Here is an 18,555-nt window from a genome sequence, read left to right as displayed (position 1 = left end):
AGTACCATTACAGAGCACCCCCCCACCCCCATTATGTTTCAGTGCAGAGGAATAAGCTGTAATACTTGTTACACACTCTAGCAGGCTTCCACCATACTGTGCGACCAGTCCCCTTGGCTGAACGTTTGGGGAAGATAAAGCTGCTGGATTATGAAGGTACCCCTGTATTTATACATGCTTGGGTAATGGAAAAGTTTGCTTTTAGGCTCCTTTCACACAGGCTGATCAGGAAGGGATCCGTGCACAGATACCTTCCTGATTGGAGCGCTACGGATCAGATGTTTTCCGCTGTGACGTCCGTCCAGTTTTTAAGGAACTAGAACTGCTAGACTAATGCAAGTATCCATGGTAGATCATTCCTGGAACTCTAGTTTAAGTCTCTGACCTGGGATAAGAATGTTCCCAAATGGCAGCCATGTTGCTCAGCGGGTCATAAATAACAGTCGGGCATTTTTTAGGAGTTCATCACTATTTTGCAGGCACGTTCAGTTGCTGGTTCACCCCAATGACAGCCATTCCTTTGTTTGAATGATACATTGATAAGACATGGGAGTAGATTACATTCAGATTATTTGAATCTACCCGTTTGTCAGTGGAAGCTCTGAGCATGGTTGTGGATGAGTTCCTTTCTACAATATATGATACACAAAGTAAATGGTGGCAGGTCTTAGTTGGCTGTTTATAATGTCCTTCATGTATTCCAGCAGTGATATAATGGCTGCATTAAGCAGCGGTTTGCCTCTAGTGAGTACAGTATGTTCTTCCTAGTAACAAGGCTGTTTTTATACCGGCCTGTGTCCACTTGTCGTCCTCTCTGTATAGCTCCCGGCATTGATATCTCTGCTGCCTTAGGGGCTAATTGTTCTGCTGTTCAATGCAGGTCAATGGCAGCTTATTATTTTTATAGAGGGGCAACCTCAGGCTCAAGAGAGTACCTGGTATGATGAAGGACCCTGTGATTCTTAAAGCAACCTATAATCTTTTTACAGTTTAATACATTACAGATGCATTTTGGAATTTTAAAGGGTAATTCCACTTTCCCAGGTGAATTTGTGAAAAATGGAACACCCCCTTCTAATCTGCCCCCCTTGCTATACTTGCCTTTTGGCGAACGCTCCTTCCCCCTCCGCCGGTGTACTATCTGTACTCTCTACTGTTGTGTAGCGAAACCCTGCACTCTCCATTTTGAATTTTGCTTGCAAATGACGAGCATTCATTGGTCAGCATGGTCACCTGACCCAGGGTAAAAAGGGGGGGGCGCAGGTTGGAGGGGGTAGGTCCATTTTCCCCAAATTTACCTTTACCTGGGAAAACCAGGGTACCGGGTGGCGTTCCTGGGTACGGGGTACCGTGTGGCGTTCCTGGGTACGGGGTACCGGGTGGCGGTCCTGGGTACGGGGTGGCGGTCCTGGGTACGTGGTAGCGGGTGGCGGTCCTGGGTACGGGGTACCGGGTGGTGGTCCTGGGTAAGGGGTACCGGGTGGTGTTCTATGGTACAGGGTTGGTGTTCCAGGGCACTGAGTAGTTCCTTGGGTTTTTTTATGTAGAAGGACGTCCCAAACTTTCCTTGCCTTCCCCTGATTCACAGCCATTACGAAATCGCTCAAACCACTTGTAACCCATCTTCGTGGTCACTGCGGCATCTCCATGGACTCATTTTAACATTTCGTGTGCTTCTTTATCAATGTTTTTCAGTTTGAAACAAAATTTCACTTTCAGTTTTAATGCGTTGTTCGTGAGCCATGATTTACGGCACACTTTAAAACGCACCTTCCTTCAACCTCTAGGTCACAACAGACTGACTGCACCGAACAAGTTGAAACTTGTCACACACTGTTATTAAGGTTCCACGCACCACTTCTCGTATTGAAGATCCCTGAGAAAATGTAAAGGGTTGCATTCAAGCCTGCAGAGCATTGCAACCTTGATGAGTGTGTCGCGGGTGCGTTGCACAGGCTCCTGCATTGTGTAGCCCCGGGTTCATTTGGTACAGATCTTCTGTTATGGGGCTGGAGGAGCTAAACGGTGGACTGCAAGTGCGGTAATGACTTGTGCCCGTTCAGTCTGTGAGTCCCTCTGCCGTAGTAGTCTTCCCATTCACTGATCCCCGCGAACGGATGACGTGGCTTTGCTGGCTGAGCCATACACAATCACACTAAATGTTGATATCAATAGTTGTTTGCAAGGAGAAGCATCCCACGAGTCGGGTAAGTGGGGGTGGTTTGGGGGGGGGACCATGTTTCATGTTATTGGGTTCCAAAGGTGGACTAGGCCTTTAATCAGAATGGTTTGTACTTTTTCTAAGGCTTTGGTATGTACATTGGAGTGAAAGCACCTTTAAAAATGCATGAACTCTGGAAGCTGTGGCCAGGCAAGGATGGCAAAGAACTAGTCACCAGTATTGCCTGTAGACTCTCTGCAGCGTTGGGTATAGGCACAGGAAGTACACTGTTGTTTCTCAGGAAGAATAAAGGACCCAGTGTAGCTTTTGCAGGGTACTGCTTGGGTACAATTACTATTTTCATATGTTCCTTATAACCAGTGCAGGAGTAGACAACCTCAGCACTCCATCTGTGGTGAGACTAAAGTCCCATCAGGCATTGCAAAACTCTGACAGGCTTGGCTTGCAGAGGCATGATGGGATTTGTATCACTACAGAAGGTTACCTCCCCTAGACATAAATCTTTTTGAGTTCAGGTCCAGTTGAAGTAGCGGTGCTATAGGGTGAAAGTACTCACCACTTGACCGTTAGGGCCCATTCACACCACATGCAGTGCGTTCCGGCCCGATTCTGGCCAGAACGCACTGCCTCGCACTTTTTTGTGGGGCAAGAGGGGGCGTGCCGTGCCCTTGAAGTGAATGGCACCGTAGCCACGCCCTCTGGCCGCAATGCGATCGGCTTCACGGAATCGCAAGCAACATGATGCCTGCGGTCCGGTCCGATCAAAATAGTGCTTGCAGCATTTTGATTGCACCGGACCGGACTGCAGGCATAATGGGGGGAATTTATCAAAACTGGAGCAGACTAAATCTGTAGCAGTTGTGCATGGTAACCAATCAGCTTCTGTCTTCAGTTTGTTCAGTTGCGATTTGAAAATGAGAGCTAGAAGCTGATTGGTTGCCGTGCACAGCTGCTCCAGATTTTGTCTGCTCCAGTTTTGATCAATTCCCTTCAATGTGGCTTGCGATCCCGTGCGGCCGATCACATTGCGGCCGGAGGTCGTGGCTACGTTGCCATTCACTTCAATAGCCCGGCACACCCCCTCCTGCCCCACAAAAAAGTGAGCCGGCCGCAATGCGAGGCAGTGCGTTCTGGCCAGAATCGGGCCGGAACGCACTGCGTCTGGTGTGAACGGGCCCTTTGTGCCTGGTGAGGGGGCAGTTTTTTTTTTTGCAAGGCACCGACTTGCAAAAAATAGAAGATGTAAAACCAGCATGCCTCATTGCTCACTGTGAGGCTCCGCGTGTGCTGATTCCCTATAAATACAGAATTTATTGGATCACGGTTATTTTTGCGCATTTCTTGCCATGTGATTGAGGCTTAGAACCTGTGGAGCCATTCAATGTCATGCGTGCCCAGGACTTGTACTTCAATAGCCCTCTGGCAGTCATATTGTGCGCACACAGAACATGTGCCTAGATCTGGAGGCTGCTGGTATACTAGATCAGCTTATAAGATGGTTGGACAAAGCTGGGATCATTATTAGTAGATTAGATTGTAAGGCATCTGCAGCAATGCAGCTCTCGTACACAATATCATTCCGGACCCGAGATTCTGTGGCGTACTACAGGAAAAGGGGCAACCAATCAGATTATCAGGCCAGGATGAAGAGTAAAAAGTAGGTTTGATGTATAGACCCCCCATGTTTGTAGTTGCGATCAAACTACAAACGGTATTGAGGCCGAGTCACGCACAAAAGCTTACAGCAGCCCACAAGCCAGGCCAGTGGCCAAAGCCAGAATCGTAAAGCCAGGACTGCGGGGGAAACATTGAAGTAACATTTCTCAATAACAAATCCACATCAAACAAAGCTACATTGTTCAGCAAAGTACCTCTTTAAATTGTTGCCCAGGCATTTACAGTCATCATGTTTCCAAACAGCTCCAACTCTCTCAGCTCCGCTACCCTGAACTTCCAGTCCAGTACAAGATCACAAGGGACAAAGCAGTGTCCAGCAACCATCCATCTACTAGCTTGGCAAAGGGAGGAGGAAGGAGCCAGTGTCCTTACGTTGCTGTGCCTGTGTGTTTTATAGACACGCACACAAGGGGGTTCTATAGGACCCTGCAAGGGAAAGGAGCCGCCCCAAAACAGGATAGTGATGCAACTGTAAATCTGAACTGTCAAGAGTATGCAGTGTCACTTACCGGGCTATATAGTATGTTGGGTGTGTCTGAATCACAATGCTGTCTAAACAAAACAATGGCTTGTGTGCTCAGGGATTGCGGTCACATGTCCACTTTTGCATTCATACGCAGCGTTGCTTCGACACTTGCACTGAAGTGCAAAAAGCTGTGTGTGGCCTGCGTTGCCTGCAATGCAAATGCATCTCAAATTGAACCTGCTACATCCAGCTCAGTGCAGGTCAAATGCAGCCTCAGAACTGTCAGATGGGAGTCAGCTGACCCATGTTAGACATTCGCATTTCACACATCAAACTCCTGTGTACACGAGCCCTTACACATAATGTTTAGGTAAAAGGTTACATCCCTGTAGGCTATATGGCCAGTAGTATGCAGACACCTGACCATTGTACCTGCACTGTGTGGCCAATAGTATGCAGACACCTGACCATTGTAGCTGCCCTATATGGCCAGTAGTATGCAGACACCTGACCATTGTACCTGCACTGTGTGGCCAATCGTATGCAGACACCTGACCATTGTACCTGCACTGTATGGCCAATAGTATGCAGACACCTGACCATTGTACCTGCACTGTGTGGCCAATCGTATGCAGACACCTGACCATTGTACCTGCACTGTATGGCCAATAGTATGCAGACACCTGACCATTGTACCTGCACTGTATGGCCAATAGTATGCAGACACCTGTCCATTGTACCTGCACTGTATGGCCAATAGTATGCAGACACCTGACCATTGTACCTGCACTGTATGGCCAATAGTATGCAGACACCTGACCATTGTACCTGCACTGTATGGCCAATAGTATGCAGGCACCTGACCATTACATGCACATTTTTAAAAGATTATTTTTTGATACAGAAATCTCTGATCTTATGTCATATTACCTGAGCTGCTAAAGGCACGTACCGGTGATGTTCTGAGAGTTCAAACATTCTGTTTCCTAACGTTAAATCCACCACAGATGTCGTTAGAGTGTAACTCAACAAAAAAAAAAATCACCTCCAGCGTAGTCCATCCCGGAGTGAGCTTGGAGCGGTGACTACTTTACAACACACACAGGGACCATGGAGTATAAAAGTAGCCCCCCTCCAGAAGGAAGGACAGTGTCAGCATCAATTCAGAGATGATTTGAGGATCTACAGCCGAGTGATACACAGATAAGATACATTTTTGTTAATAGTTAAGGGACTTGAATGCATTTAAGATTTAATTCCTGAGTGTAGTGTAAAATGAAATAAGTGATTACTCCTGGATATACAGACATTCTCTTTTTTTACATTTTATTTACATCCCGAGTGCTTGCCGGCATTAAAACATATAACTTCATGTCCACTGCAGTCCCTTTCCCCCCTGTTCCATCTGTTATCGAGCACTTCTCCGTTAATGAGCAGAAATATGTTTCCGTGATTGCACAGAAATATCTCCAAAGTTTCCACAACAGCTGGCTCAATCTTCTCTAATTGAATCCATTTATGGAAACGGTACCAATCCATAGTCTATATCTGTGTCTTGCATCTGAAGAGGTAGAAATGGCCAAGGAGGAGGTATTGGCCCCAGATGCAGTACAATAAACAAGAACCTATCATTGTTAAAGTTTTTACAGTAATTATTTAATATACGAGTGATTGTGTGTCATGAATTAATTATTTCCCCCTCCTCTGTCATAACCTTGAGTCTTGTTGTATCTGTACGGTTGTGTTGCAATTTCAGACTTCACTATACTATTACTTGGGTTTTTAACATTGGCGCCATTGACATTTTGCTGAATGCCGTCAGTACTGAAAAGTACATTTCAAGAAGAACTCCAGGCAGAAATGTTAACCCTTGCAGCTGGGCTACCCCGGCACTGCAAGGGTTAACTGCTCATTTTTGTCTGGGGGTCAAAAAAGAAAGTTATACTCGCCTGATCTTCAGAGCTGACTTGCTCTTAAGGTGCCCATACACCTTACGACCATCGCAAGACTTTTGTCTTGCGATGGTCGTAAGCTTATTAAAAGCTTGTACGATCTGCCCATCTTGGACAGGCAGATCGTACTTGCGATCATCGAAAGCCCGCTTCCGATGACCGCAATGCAGAACGGGCAGTGTGGGCGTGCCCACACGGCCCATTCCGCAGCTGTCGAACGAGCAGGCTAGAACCCCGCCGACAATCGTACGATTCCCGGCGGTTTTTCGAGCATGCTGGTTCGACAAGACGTGCGACCGTACAGTAAAAACGGTTGCACGTCTTCGTTCACACTGCACGATTCTCGTACGATCGCGGGATTTCCCGCGATCGTACGAGAATCGTGCAGTGTATGGAAGGCGTGCGACCGTACGATTCTCGGCGAGTTAGTGGCCTGCTGGTTCGACAGCTGCGGAACGGGCCGGTGTTCGCACACTGCCCGTTTTGCAGTCATCGTAAGCCCGCCCCTCATTACAGTCATCGGAAGCCCGCCCCTCAGGGGGGCGGGCTTGCGATGATCGCAAGTACGATCTGCCTGTCCAAGATGTGCAGATCGTACGTTTTTTTGAATTGCTTTACAACCATCGCAAGACTAAGGTCTTGCGATGGTTGTAAAGTGTATGGCCACCTTTAGACATGTCCCTGGATTGTCTCTCCCCCTCCGCTCCAGCTGCTTAGGAATCCTCGTGTCATCACGTCCAATACAGGGAATAGGATGTGAGGATGCCGAGGGAAGTACCATCGCTGCAGAGGAGGAGGAGGAGGAGAAGACAGGCTGGAGGGAGCGCAGTCGGCTCCGAGCTCTCAGGTGAGTATACTTTTTTTTTTTGGCCCTTAGGCAAAAATGAGCACTTAGTGGTATTAAAGTCTTGTTTGTTTGGTTTTTTAAAAAAAATGATTTTTATCTACTGCTAGCAGTAGATACATTTAAAAACATTAAAAAGTTACCAAATCGGTAAAAACTTTCTCCGCCGCTCGCTCCCGGCTGTAAAATCCAGCTTCCCGAACGGCCATGCGGGAGAATGTGTGCGGGCGCATTCGCAGTGGATATCACTGGCGAGGAGAAGAGACACACTGTAAGTCAATGCACGCAGCCATGAGCATGCACGTCAGATAATCCGTGGGACAGGAAGAAACCGCAGTCTGCGCTGAATCCGAGACCGGCACCAGCGCTGGAAGGACTGCTGAAAACGACTGGAAGGAAGATGATGTTCAGATCAAGAGGCATCACATACGGCAAGTCCTTATAGCAGCATTGGGGGGGATTAGCCTTTAATGTCATTTTAATCCTTGCACTGCAAGGGTTAATAACCTTTCTGCCAGGAGTTCTTCTTTAAAAAGTACTGAAGACATTTATTGGTCAGCTCTGTGTTGGTATTAAAGCTGAACTAAACCCTCCTATCCTTTGCAGCCAAAAATGGCGCCATCTTGGCCTCAATTTTGCAATGTTGCTGCATATGTGACCAGATATGACACCAGCAACTTCATGTTCAGTTGAGAGCTGGCATAAGCACACTGGAGACTGTGCCCGTCATCACTAGAGGCATTCCTTTGAGTGTACCATGCACTGCTCATGAGCTAGTAGGCATCATCCCTTTCTTTTTTTTTCAATCTGTCCCATTGAGGAGATTTGCCTTCACTTCCTGTCCGATAACCACAACAGGAAGTGAGAGGGAAATCCCAAGTGGTCAGCAGGGTCACCAGAACTATTGTCCAAATTGGAGGATTTCCCATCTATTCCTGTTCTGTTGACAACCCAATATGTGTAATTTTCTTTCACTTTCAGTACTCACATTCACCAGAACAAGTTGAGAGGGTGGATCTGTGTGACGGGGACACAGAGAGCAATAAAAACATGTCCGGTTTTCTAGTCCCTCTCCACTCTATTCAGAAAATTAGCTTCAGTTGCACTTTAATCGCTTACCTGGAAGTAGATTGCAGGAAGTATAGTCAGAGCTCCAGATTTACATACTGGTTCCAGATCAATAATGGTATTGAAGGTGGTATGACAACCATGCACTCTGTGTACATCTCCATGGGGGAAAGTCATATAACAAGTTCATTTCATTTGATATATTTTCAGAATCCGTTCTTCAGGAAGGTCATTTATCTCTCTGCTGAGTGTCGTACCGCAGCTGAAGACAGACTCTGAGATTTACTTAGCAGAGTCCCCCCTGTGCACACTCCATGCAGTACACTTTAAACTGGCATTTCCATAAAGAGCTGCAGGCACACACGACGCCTGTCTGGCCGTGCCAGTAATTTGCAGACAGCAGGAATCTAGCTTTTCATTCTGCAACTCTCGCTGTTTACCAAGATGCAGTTAAGGAATTACAAGTCCTTTTTAAAGTCAATAGCATACTCTATCGGCTTGTTTGTGCCAGTTGGGTTATGCTCGGCATTCATGGGGGGCAGATCTGTCATCTGATTGGACATATGAGCCTGGAGAGCTGTTTATTGCAATAGTATTGGGCTGTTGTCTATAGCAGCAACTTAACACCCCTTTACCTTTCTGTTCGAGTGGAGAAATGCAAATTTGAGATTTCAGTTTTTGACAGTAGAGGGAACTGATTGGGCACTCTGGCGGTTGTCCATTCCTTCTTTTCCTCCAGTTTACAATGAGGACCCCTCCCCCGATGGGTAGATGTCCCGATACCACTTTTTTTTTAAGACCAAGCACAAATACTGTCCCTCATGTACTTGCCGATACCAATTACCGATACTAAAACACGGACTGATGATTTTAGGGCAGTTTCACACCAGGGCTAAATACAGATGTCCCCACAGCAGAACACGTGTCCCCACAGCAGAACACGTGTCCCCACAGCAGAACATTATTCTGCAAATACATGTCCCAAAAACAGGATTCCTCTCACCAGGCTGCGTATCGATCTCACCCAGGCGACGTGGACATCTGCAATGGCTCTGCATGCACTCCACCTGACCAACGATGCCGGGACCCGGCCTCCCCCACGTCCAGTCCGGCCGACTATCTGCACTGCTGGCCCCTGCGACTTCCATCCATCTCCCAGCCCAGTCCTTCCCGTCAGTGTGAGACGGGAACCCCCAGCTTCTAACCCAGGGGCAGTAGTTCCGCCCTCAGGGTTGTCCATGGCTGGGCCTGCGCCGAGGAGGAGGAGATAAAGAACTAAACAAGCACTGCCATGGACAGCAATCTGCAGGTCCCCAGCAGGCTGCCGAGGCCCCCACAAGCACGGGAACTCGGATGGCCGCTGCTCTTTGAAAATGTAAAGGGCCGGTATCGGCCTTAAGAATCGGGGCATTTTCACGAGTACGGGTACTCGTGAAAATGCCTGGTATCGGCCCTGATACTATTAGCGGTATCGGGACATCCCTAATTTTGATGTACATGAATTGCATTGTTAAAGTGGCATTAAACCTTCCCCCCTCTTCCCATGCTACTGTAAGCACTTACCTTATGTGATACCTCTTGATCCGATCATCATCATCCTTCCACTCGTTTCCGACAGTCCCTCCAGCACTGGTGCCGGTCTCTGATCCACCGCAGTCTCCTTGTGTCCCACGCTGTCTGTCCAACGTGCACGCTCCTGGCTGCGTCCACTGAGTTTTATTTTCTCACCCCTCCGCTCTATCGTACTGCACATACGCCCGCACACTCCTTCGCAGCCGTTCGAGAGCTTCAGCCGGGAGTGAGCGGCGCTGGAACAGGTAAGTAATTAGGTATTTGCCTTTTTTTTATTTATTTATGTTTAATCATGGGGCATATATCTACTGCCGGCTAGGAGTAGATATATGCTAAAAAACGAAAGACTTTAATTATACTTTAAGTCCTTTCTACTTTAGATTGCCATTGGCATCTTTCAATGCCTGTTTGGTGGGCGAGGCCTGATTTGATTCCTAACCAAAGGCTGAATACATTGGCTGCGTCTTGAGGCAGATGCCGCTACGTTTATATATGCGTCACATTTTGGCAGCTCTGCGTTACTCACTTTTAGAGGCCGCCAGAGAGGATCTGGCAATTTGGGGCTTTCAGGGACCCTGTTACTGACTGCACCCTTACCCCTACACACCCAACTGGGCTAAAACGTATTGGAGACGGATTTATTTTCTGCTTGCAGTTTTAATGTTGGCCGACTATGTTGCTCGGGTCGTTCCAGAGGTTTTGGTCTTTTTGATGCCCATAGTACTACCCTGTTGTGCTCCTGTGCGTTTTTCCTTTTTGTTTCTTTCTGACCCTGTTCCAGAATTATAAAGCTATGATGAGCTTTTGCTAACAATTACATTTTTCTTTTTGCAGATTTAGAAGAAGATCACAAAGGCTTTAAACGGATACGAGCGGCTGTAACCCCTTCTAGGTAAGTGCTCTTAATTCATTGATCGGCGTGCGTTGGCAGCTTTCACACATTTTCCAAAACCTCCTGGTGTCTTCATTGGGTCCTGTAGACATAAAGCCATCAAAGCAACGCTTGCAATTTTGTACTTAAGAATTCTGTGTGTTGCAGTACAAGATTTTCTATCATTTTATTTATTGGTATTTATATAATGCCAACAATTTACACAGAGCTTTACATACTGCACATTCACATCAGTCCCTGCCCTGAGGAGCTTACAATCTAAGGTCCCTATTGCACACACATACAGGGCCGATTTTAGAGAGGAGCCAATTAACCTTCCAGCATGCCTTGGTGTGTGGGAGGAAACCGGAGTACCCGGAGGAAACCCACGCAAGCACAGGGAGAACATGTGGCAAACATTACATCTGGGCGATTCCTGTGTTTCTAGGGTACCATGTAGTCCTATTCGACTCTCTGCCTGTTCATACTTTTTTTTTCTTGCTGCCAAAAAGCCAGATAGGTCTGAAAATTGTTTACACCACCATTAAGGAAAGTTAAGAGGTGTATTTAGAAACATTTCACAGGTCCCTTTGCCTTGCAAATATCTGTGAATGTTCATTACGTGTGAATAATGACAAAAGCAAACCTACTTAAGATATATTTTTTTCCCAGTCCAATGTATTCTGATGTAATACCATAATATGACCAATAGATGGAGCTGAGGAGCATAGGAAAGATTTCCTCAGCTCCATCTAGTTAAAATAGTTTTCTGTGCTCTTCTGCTCCATCTGGTGGCCACAATGCAATATTAGATCACAATACATTTGATCTAGAAACAATATATTTTATGATTGTTCATTTTTTTTGTCGATATTCACTCAAAACAAATGCTCACAGATGTGCAAAGAGCCCTGTGAATTGATTACAATAGAATAATACAATAGACCCCTATGTGTGTTCATAAATGCGATTGCTATTCAGGTTGTTGTTGCTGTTTTTATTTTATTTTAATTTTTTTTTTTAAACCCCAGTGTTTTGGGTTGAGAGCATAGAAGGTAATTTTTTATTTTATTTTAGTGACTCACTATGTTCAAAATGTAAGACCAAGCATTTTAATGTAGTCACAGAGTGGAATCGAAGTTAGCAGGGTGTGGATCGTCGTTAAAACAACCTCCTTAAGGGCATATTTATGAAGCAATGAATCCGGCATTCACCAAACATTTACTGTAGGTGAATGAGTTTACAACGACAGTCATTGACTCGCCACCAGTAAATGTTTGGTTAAAATGCCCCTTAATGTACCCAAATCAGTCTTAAAGTAAAGAAAGGAAAAAATCCCATTAAAAATAAAGTGAATAGTCCAAAAAACGTATTTTTTAATGATTTTTAGATTTCACAGATTTGTGATTGCTCGGCCCCACTTCTCTCCCACATCTCAGCGGGCTGGGGGTGGAGAATATAAAAGATGCTCTGCAGTTTCTGCTGACATCACAGATCCTAGAGAGGACCATTATCTCTATGGAAACCCCACTCGGCAGGAATAAAGGGATGACATCACTTTCTAATCCCTGCCAGATGCCGCAGGCGGTGTGGCAGCTGTATGAAGTATACTGCATTGGCACGGCATCCTGTATCTCCCATGTCGTCAGGAGACGAGCAAACTGACCACACTAGGACAAATCTGCTTCTTCGCCTAGCATGGTCACCTACAAGCAGGACAGGGGTTGTCTGCTGGGGGGACTGGCCGGATCACCAAGTATTTTACAACTGTAGAAATTGACTTGAGAGAATGCAGAAGTTTTTTAGGGATTAAAGAGGAGGTAGGTGAATGTGAAACCAACTTTTCAAAGTTAGGATTGACATAAACTTTAACTCCTTCTTCCACTTTTCCCCTTTTATTTTTTTCCTGCTGTTTTTTTGTTTTGTTTTTATTTTTAAAAAATCTGTTTTATTAGTGGTGCATTAATAAAATGCAAATTTGGAACAGAAGCCTTTTTTAGTTGTAAATTACTCTTAATAGTTATACTATAATCATAATTTCAGTCTTGATTTAGAGCCCATTCACACCAGGGCGATTGCGGATCACCGCACTTACCACGCTGATCTCAAAAGGGAGGTTTCGAGAGTTTTTAATTCCATTTCAGTGCTGAAACGCAATAAAAATGCCCCAAACCGCGCTGATTAGCGTGGTTCCATTGAAACCTGTATGTAAACCTCTCTGATCAGCGCGGCAAAAATAGTGCAGGGAGCAGTTCAGGCGGGGGGTCGGTTCAGATTGCGCAGACGCGCGGTCGCTTGAACAGTCTCCATAGCAATCATGCCGCTGGATCTGTGTGGCTGAACCACCCCGGTGTGAAGGGGGTCTTAAAGGAGAACTATGGGGTTAAGGCTTTTCCCCATAGTTCTCCTTAGGGTACCGGGAGGACACAAACTAGCGTCCCCCCGTTACCCTAAGCTCAGTATACCGCGAGCTGTAGCTCGCGGTATACTGAGACGCCACAGCTGAAGCGGATCCCGACAATTATGCCGGGATCCGCCCAGCTGCGTGACTGACAGCTGGCTCTGCCTTTCTAGAGGCGGAGCCAGCTGTACCCGCCCCCATCCGTTCTGCCAGTCAGCGCTGGCGGATCGGAGCGGGGAATCCAGCCCCTCCCCTGTCATGGCAGAGAGCCGTGACAGGATCGAGAGGTGAGTGAACGCCGGTATGTGTTCGCTCACCTCCCGATCTACTGAGCCGACCTGTGACAGTCTCATTGTCACAGGTCGGCTAGAACTATGAGGTGAGTGAAAAGCACTCACCTCATAGTTCTCCTTTTTAAACCAGATAAATTACAAGCGGCTGAAAAGTTCTGAGGCTGAGGTACTTACAATCGCGATAATTGCTTGCCCTACCTCCCGATAGGTATACAAGGAGCGTTTCAAGTAATTAGCACCGTGAGCTCCGAGTAATTGAACCATGAACATCACCATGTTTGAGTCGTCGACACATCTCGTGATAACTGAACACCGACTGTGATAAAATTCCTCTCTAAAAAGGAGAAAAATGGTGAAGGAGATTTTTGAAGAAATGTCTTTAGTGTATGGGGACTCTGGACCATTTGCAACCGTCAAATGCTGGACCTGACTATTCCAACAGAGCAGGGAGTCCCTTGAAGACGACCTTCACTCCGGGGGCCGCCCGAGCACAGCGGTTATGGAGGAAAACATAGAAAAAGTAAAACAATGCGTACTGGAGGATCGCAGAATAAAAATGTGGCAGATAGTTAGTTACATAGTTAGGTTGGAAAAAAGACTCGAGTTCAACCTATAGAGATGAGGGGGAAAAAAAATAGCTGAAGAATTGAACATTAGCAAAAAACGAGTCGGAGAAATGTTACATACTCATTTGCATATGAGAAAAATGAGCGCGCGTTGGGTGCCAAGAATGCTCACAGTGTTCAACAAACAACGGCGAGTCAAAACAAGTTTCGAGGCGTGCTTTGAAGAAATCAACCATCCACCTTCTAGTCCTGACCTGGCCCTCGGTGACTATTCCTTATTCAGCCATTTGAAGAAAGAGTTGAGGGGGTGAAGATGTCCGGTCGGTGAAATGAAAGCTGCCGTAGAGGAGCATTTTAATAGTAAAGCTCAAACTTATTTTCTTAATGATCTTAGGGCTGTGAGAATTCCCTCCAAACGGTAGCGCATTAAAGACGCATCCACTCGCTGAAATCTTCATTTCAGGGCTTCCTTGCCCACTTTTATTAAATGAAAGTTCACAAACACAAAGCAATCGCCCTCGCAGGGGTTCTTTAGCATCTCTTGGCAACACTGAGATTGTCTGGAGGAACAGACAGTGGCCTGAGGCCGGAGCAGCGGTGCTAAAAATGCAAAGCCAGGAGGCTCCTGGCCAGGGGCGTCCCGAGGCTGGGTGACACCCGGAGCGGTAACCGAGTGTCACCCCGCCGTGACATCGCGCATGCGCGTGACGTCATCGCGCACGCGCGGCAGCACTCTGTTACCTGCCGGCGGCCATCTTGGTGATGGGCGCTGGCAGAGAGAGGAGGGGACAGTCACCCGGCGGAATAAGGTATGCCGCCGGGTCCCCTCCTCTCTCCTGATACTGTCGGGCATTCGCTCCATGACCGCGCGCCGACTTTTCAGAGGGGGGTGACACCAAAATGACTGTGAGTCATTTTGGTGTCACCCGGGTGAGGGCCGCACCCCCCTTGTGACGCCACTGCTACTGGCTTTGCATTTGCAGCACCGCTGCTCTGGCCTCAGGCCACTGTCTGTTCCTCCAGACAGTCTCAGTCTCGTGCTAACCTGCACACTTGGTTTTTCCAACCCGCAGCACCCTGCTGCACTGGACTCCACCCTGATTCCTGGGTTGAGTTTTCCAGTCTCCCAGGTGGAGCCCTGAACCCTTCCCAACACCTTTTTATTTTAAAGGCTGTGCACACCTGTGCCATCAGCATGTGCTGGACACTATCAAAATATGGACACAGAAATGGAGATTACACCGTGGCTTTACTTTTATATAGCCCGAAAGAGGGATTACATTTCACTTAGTATAGCGCTGCACACTCATTTTTACACCGTGGCATTGCCACGCACTGCCACAGGGCGCTTCAGGACCTCCTCGTATAATATGTATACTTCTTTCTACAGTAACTTTTTTTTTTTTTTGCCTTTTTAAAGGCAATAGAATCGTTTTTGTTTAAAGTTTTGTTAAGTTCTTTTGTCTATGAGTTGTATGAAGATAAAATCATTTAAGCAAGACAATATCCCCAAAAGAAAGCCTTGTTTGTGCTAGAAAAATAGTAAATGTATCACTTTGTTACTCTGAGTAATGACAAAGTTATTGACAAATAAACGGGCTCATGACATAAATGTCAAAATTGCTCTGGTCCATAGGGGGCGCTATAGGTGTGAGAGCCGAACTGGTTAAACCACATTTAAAGAGGAGCTTTACCCAAATCCTCAAAATAACAGACACCTTTTAGAAATGTTTAGTGATGACAATCTACACACACACTTTTAGATAATTGCCTATAATCGATTATAATCGATTATGTCGATTTAGTTGTTGCAGCCCTACTTCCCAGGATGCAATGCTTGGGCGTATTACATCATTTGTGCCAAAGTAGACCAGGAAGTGGGGAAAGAAATCAATTGTAAGTAAAATTAAAAAAAAATTTTGTTTAGCTAATGATTGTAAGATGATTTCATATCAGCATGCAGAGCTGTACGCTGATGTGATTCTTAGTCAAAGGGGGTAAAGATCCGCTTTAAAGCTGCCCATCTGCAAATTTCCTATAGTCAGATGGAAAAAAGTGCAACAGGTCCAGTAAGTCATCTCTCCTTCATCCTTCTTGGTTTCTCTATCCTTTCCTGCTCTCTTTTGCCCTCTCTCTTTTCACAGCTAGGCTAGAAGACAGAGTTGCGCGTTTTGAACGAACGTGGCACCCATAGATCCAGTGCCTACAGTCGCATTCATTTGACGGTAGCCTTCTCTTTAGTCCCAGCTAACGAGTAGCGGATATCCCCCGCTCATTATCGGGAGCAAACTGAGTATGGTAAGTCCTCTCTTCTTCATCCTTCTTGGTCTCTCTATCCTTTCCTGCTCTCTTTCCCCCCCCCTCTCTTTTAATGTTTCCATAAAGTTGCCCCCCGTTGGGCTTAATTTACAGTATTTGTGGATGTTCTTTATGTCATGCATCAATGTGTGGGATCGTCACGAAAACAACCACTTTACAGAGAGTTGCCCCCTTCCATAGGGCCTGTTGCCCCCTTCCATAGGGCCTGTTGCCCCCTTCCATAGGGCCTGTTGCCCTACTGTGGTCTCCACACCTCTACATGTCCAGCATTGCAACCTGGCACTTCTGGATATGAAGGTCCACACCATCTATATGTCACCACTTGCACATTACATCTATGTGCTATACTAGCCATGCTGTAGTAATATTAGATGTAACATCCACTGCCATACTGCTTGCTTTGTTCTTTTATTGATACTCTTCAATAAGTGTTTTATACTGTAAAACAATAAAAACTTTTGATTTAAAAAAAAAAGTGCAACAGATTCTTCCATCTACGCTAAACTGTGTGGATGGAGGAATCTCCCACTGGGCCAATCTTCAGTATCTTGTTTATCGGCCCCGCTGGCTCTCAAAATACCTAAACAATGCCGACATCCAATGCAAGATACTGAAGCTTGGCCCTGTGGGGAGATTCCTCCAGCCACACAGTTTAGCGTAGATGGGGAATCTGTTGCACTTTTTGTATCTGACCATAGAAAGTCTGCAGATAACCTATAGGTCTATGGCCAGCTTAACATTGTGCTGTGAAGATGTCATCCTGTCGGCTTGCTTCTTTTCACCCTCTAGGGGGCAGACTGATGACAAGCAGTCAACGTGCAGTCTTATTTACCCACCATTGGCCGATCTCTGTTATGGGCAACCTTACTAACCAATATTTAAAAATGGCAATTACTTCCAGCTCTGGCCTATGCCGATCTTAGAGCATTCCAGTTTTATGGGCTTCCATAGCCCTCTACGGGTTATCTGGGCAAAAATGTGCAAGCACCTGGATGTCCTAGCCATTTCATGTATGAATGGTGCCCATAGTCATCTCACGTTTCAGTCAATTCGTGTTGAATTGGCCAAACGTAGAGCCATGGGTGGCCTTGCAATCATCCCCTTACCACCCGTTCAATGTCCACCGCCTCTCTCTGCCAATCTCTCCGCTGGCTTCCATTGTACAATGACGCTCACTTTACTTTCTACAGCCTACCACAGCATAACATGACCTAGCTTTATGATCATTGTTTTCTGTCAGCCACTGAACCCCATGTGGTCATAGATATTGTAGAGTTCAGTGAAGAGTCCTTCTCCAGCTTGTCAAACACGCAGGCTTTCCATCAGCTGTTTAACATTAAAGTACATTAAGATTGTTTGTGTCCCAATTTTGGAGATGCTTTTTTAACGAATTATTAATATTTTCAAAATATTTGCTGCAAGGGTCCTCTGACAAAAAAAAAAAAGAAGGGGGTTGAGAAATGCTGCTCTAAAAGGTGGCTTGAGGTGGGACATTGCAGTGCCCTCCATCACCACTAGGTGGCAGATGGTATTTGTATTATAATACTAAAGTGTATGGAAACCTTTGCAATTTGTATTTGCTCCCCTTTTGCTCTGTTGAATGTAGCATTGAAAGCATTTATTTAAGTCCATGTGATATGCAATCCCCCCCTCGGTTTCTCCTGCCAGAAATCCAGTACTTTCCTGTGACCTCTGTAGGCTTATGTCATGCAATGTTATCAGGAGTGCGTTAGGAGTACAGAACAAAGTTACACATATGTTATGGAGATTTAGAGAGGTAAAGAGTTTCTGTATTCTGAACACATTGTCCTAGGGTGACAACGCTGCCCTCTAAATGCAAACATACAGTCTGGCTCCCATTGTACAATGGAGCTCGCTTTACTTTCTATAGCCTACACAGCACAACAAACAGCTGTTTAACATTAAAGTACATTAAGATTGTTTATGTTTCACAATTTTGGAGATGCTTTTTTTTTTAACGAATTAGTAATATTATCAAAGTATTTGCTGCAAGGGTCCTCTGACAAAAAAAAAAGGGGGTTGAGAAATGCTGCTCTAAAAGGTGGCTTGAGATGGGACATTGCAGTGCCCTCCATCACCACTAGGTGGCAGATGGTATTTGTAGTATATTATAATACTAAAGTGTATGGAAACCTTTGCAATTTGTATTTGCTTCCTTTTGCTCTGTTGAATGTCCAGCGAGTGAGTTGTCACCCTAGGACAGGAAAAGTGTTACTGGCAGGATCATCAGATGAAAAAAACATTGCAGACACCACATCTAAGGACTGGTGAGCTGCAATAGATAACATTTCTGTTTGGAAATAATCAGCAAAATAGATCTAAA

The 18,555-nt window shown here is 45.9% G+C and overlaps 1 protein-coding gene across 1 annotated transcript in view; it reads left to right on the top strand.

Moving 5' to 3' along the window:
* Window positions 1-18,555, top strand: part of GNG12 (G protein subunit gamma 12) — a 113,527-nt gene that overhangs the window by 39,295 nt on the left and 55,677 nt on the right. The window contains exon 2 of the mRNA XM_018567303.1: window positions 10,596-10,653. The gene's annotated coding sequence lies outside the window, so the exon portion shown is untranslated. The remainder of the gene's footprint in view (window positions 1-10,595; window positions 10,654-18,555) is intronic.

Source organism: Nanorana parkeri, unplaced genomic scaffold (genome assembly GCF_000935625.1).
Source record: "Nanorana parkeri isolate BGI_ZX_2015 unplaced genomic scaffold, ASM93562v1 scaffold1028, whole genome shotgun sequence".
Lineage (NCBI taxonomy): Eukaryota > Metazoa > Chordata > Amphibia > Anura > Dicroglossidae > Nanorana > Nanorana parkeri.
The sequence above is the reverse complement of the archived record's forward strand: the minus strand, read 5'-3'. Positions and strand labels throughout refer to the sequence as shown.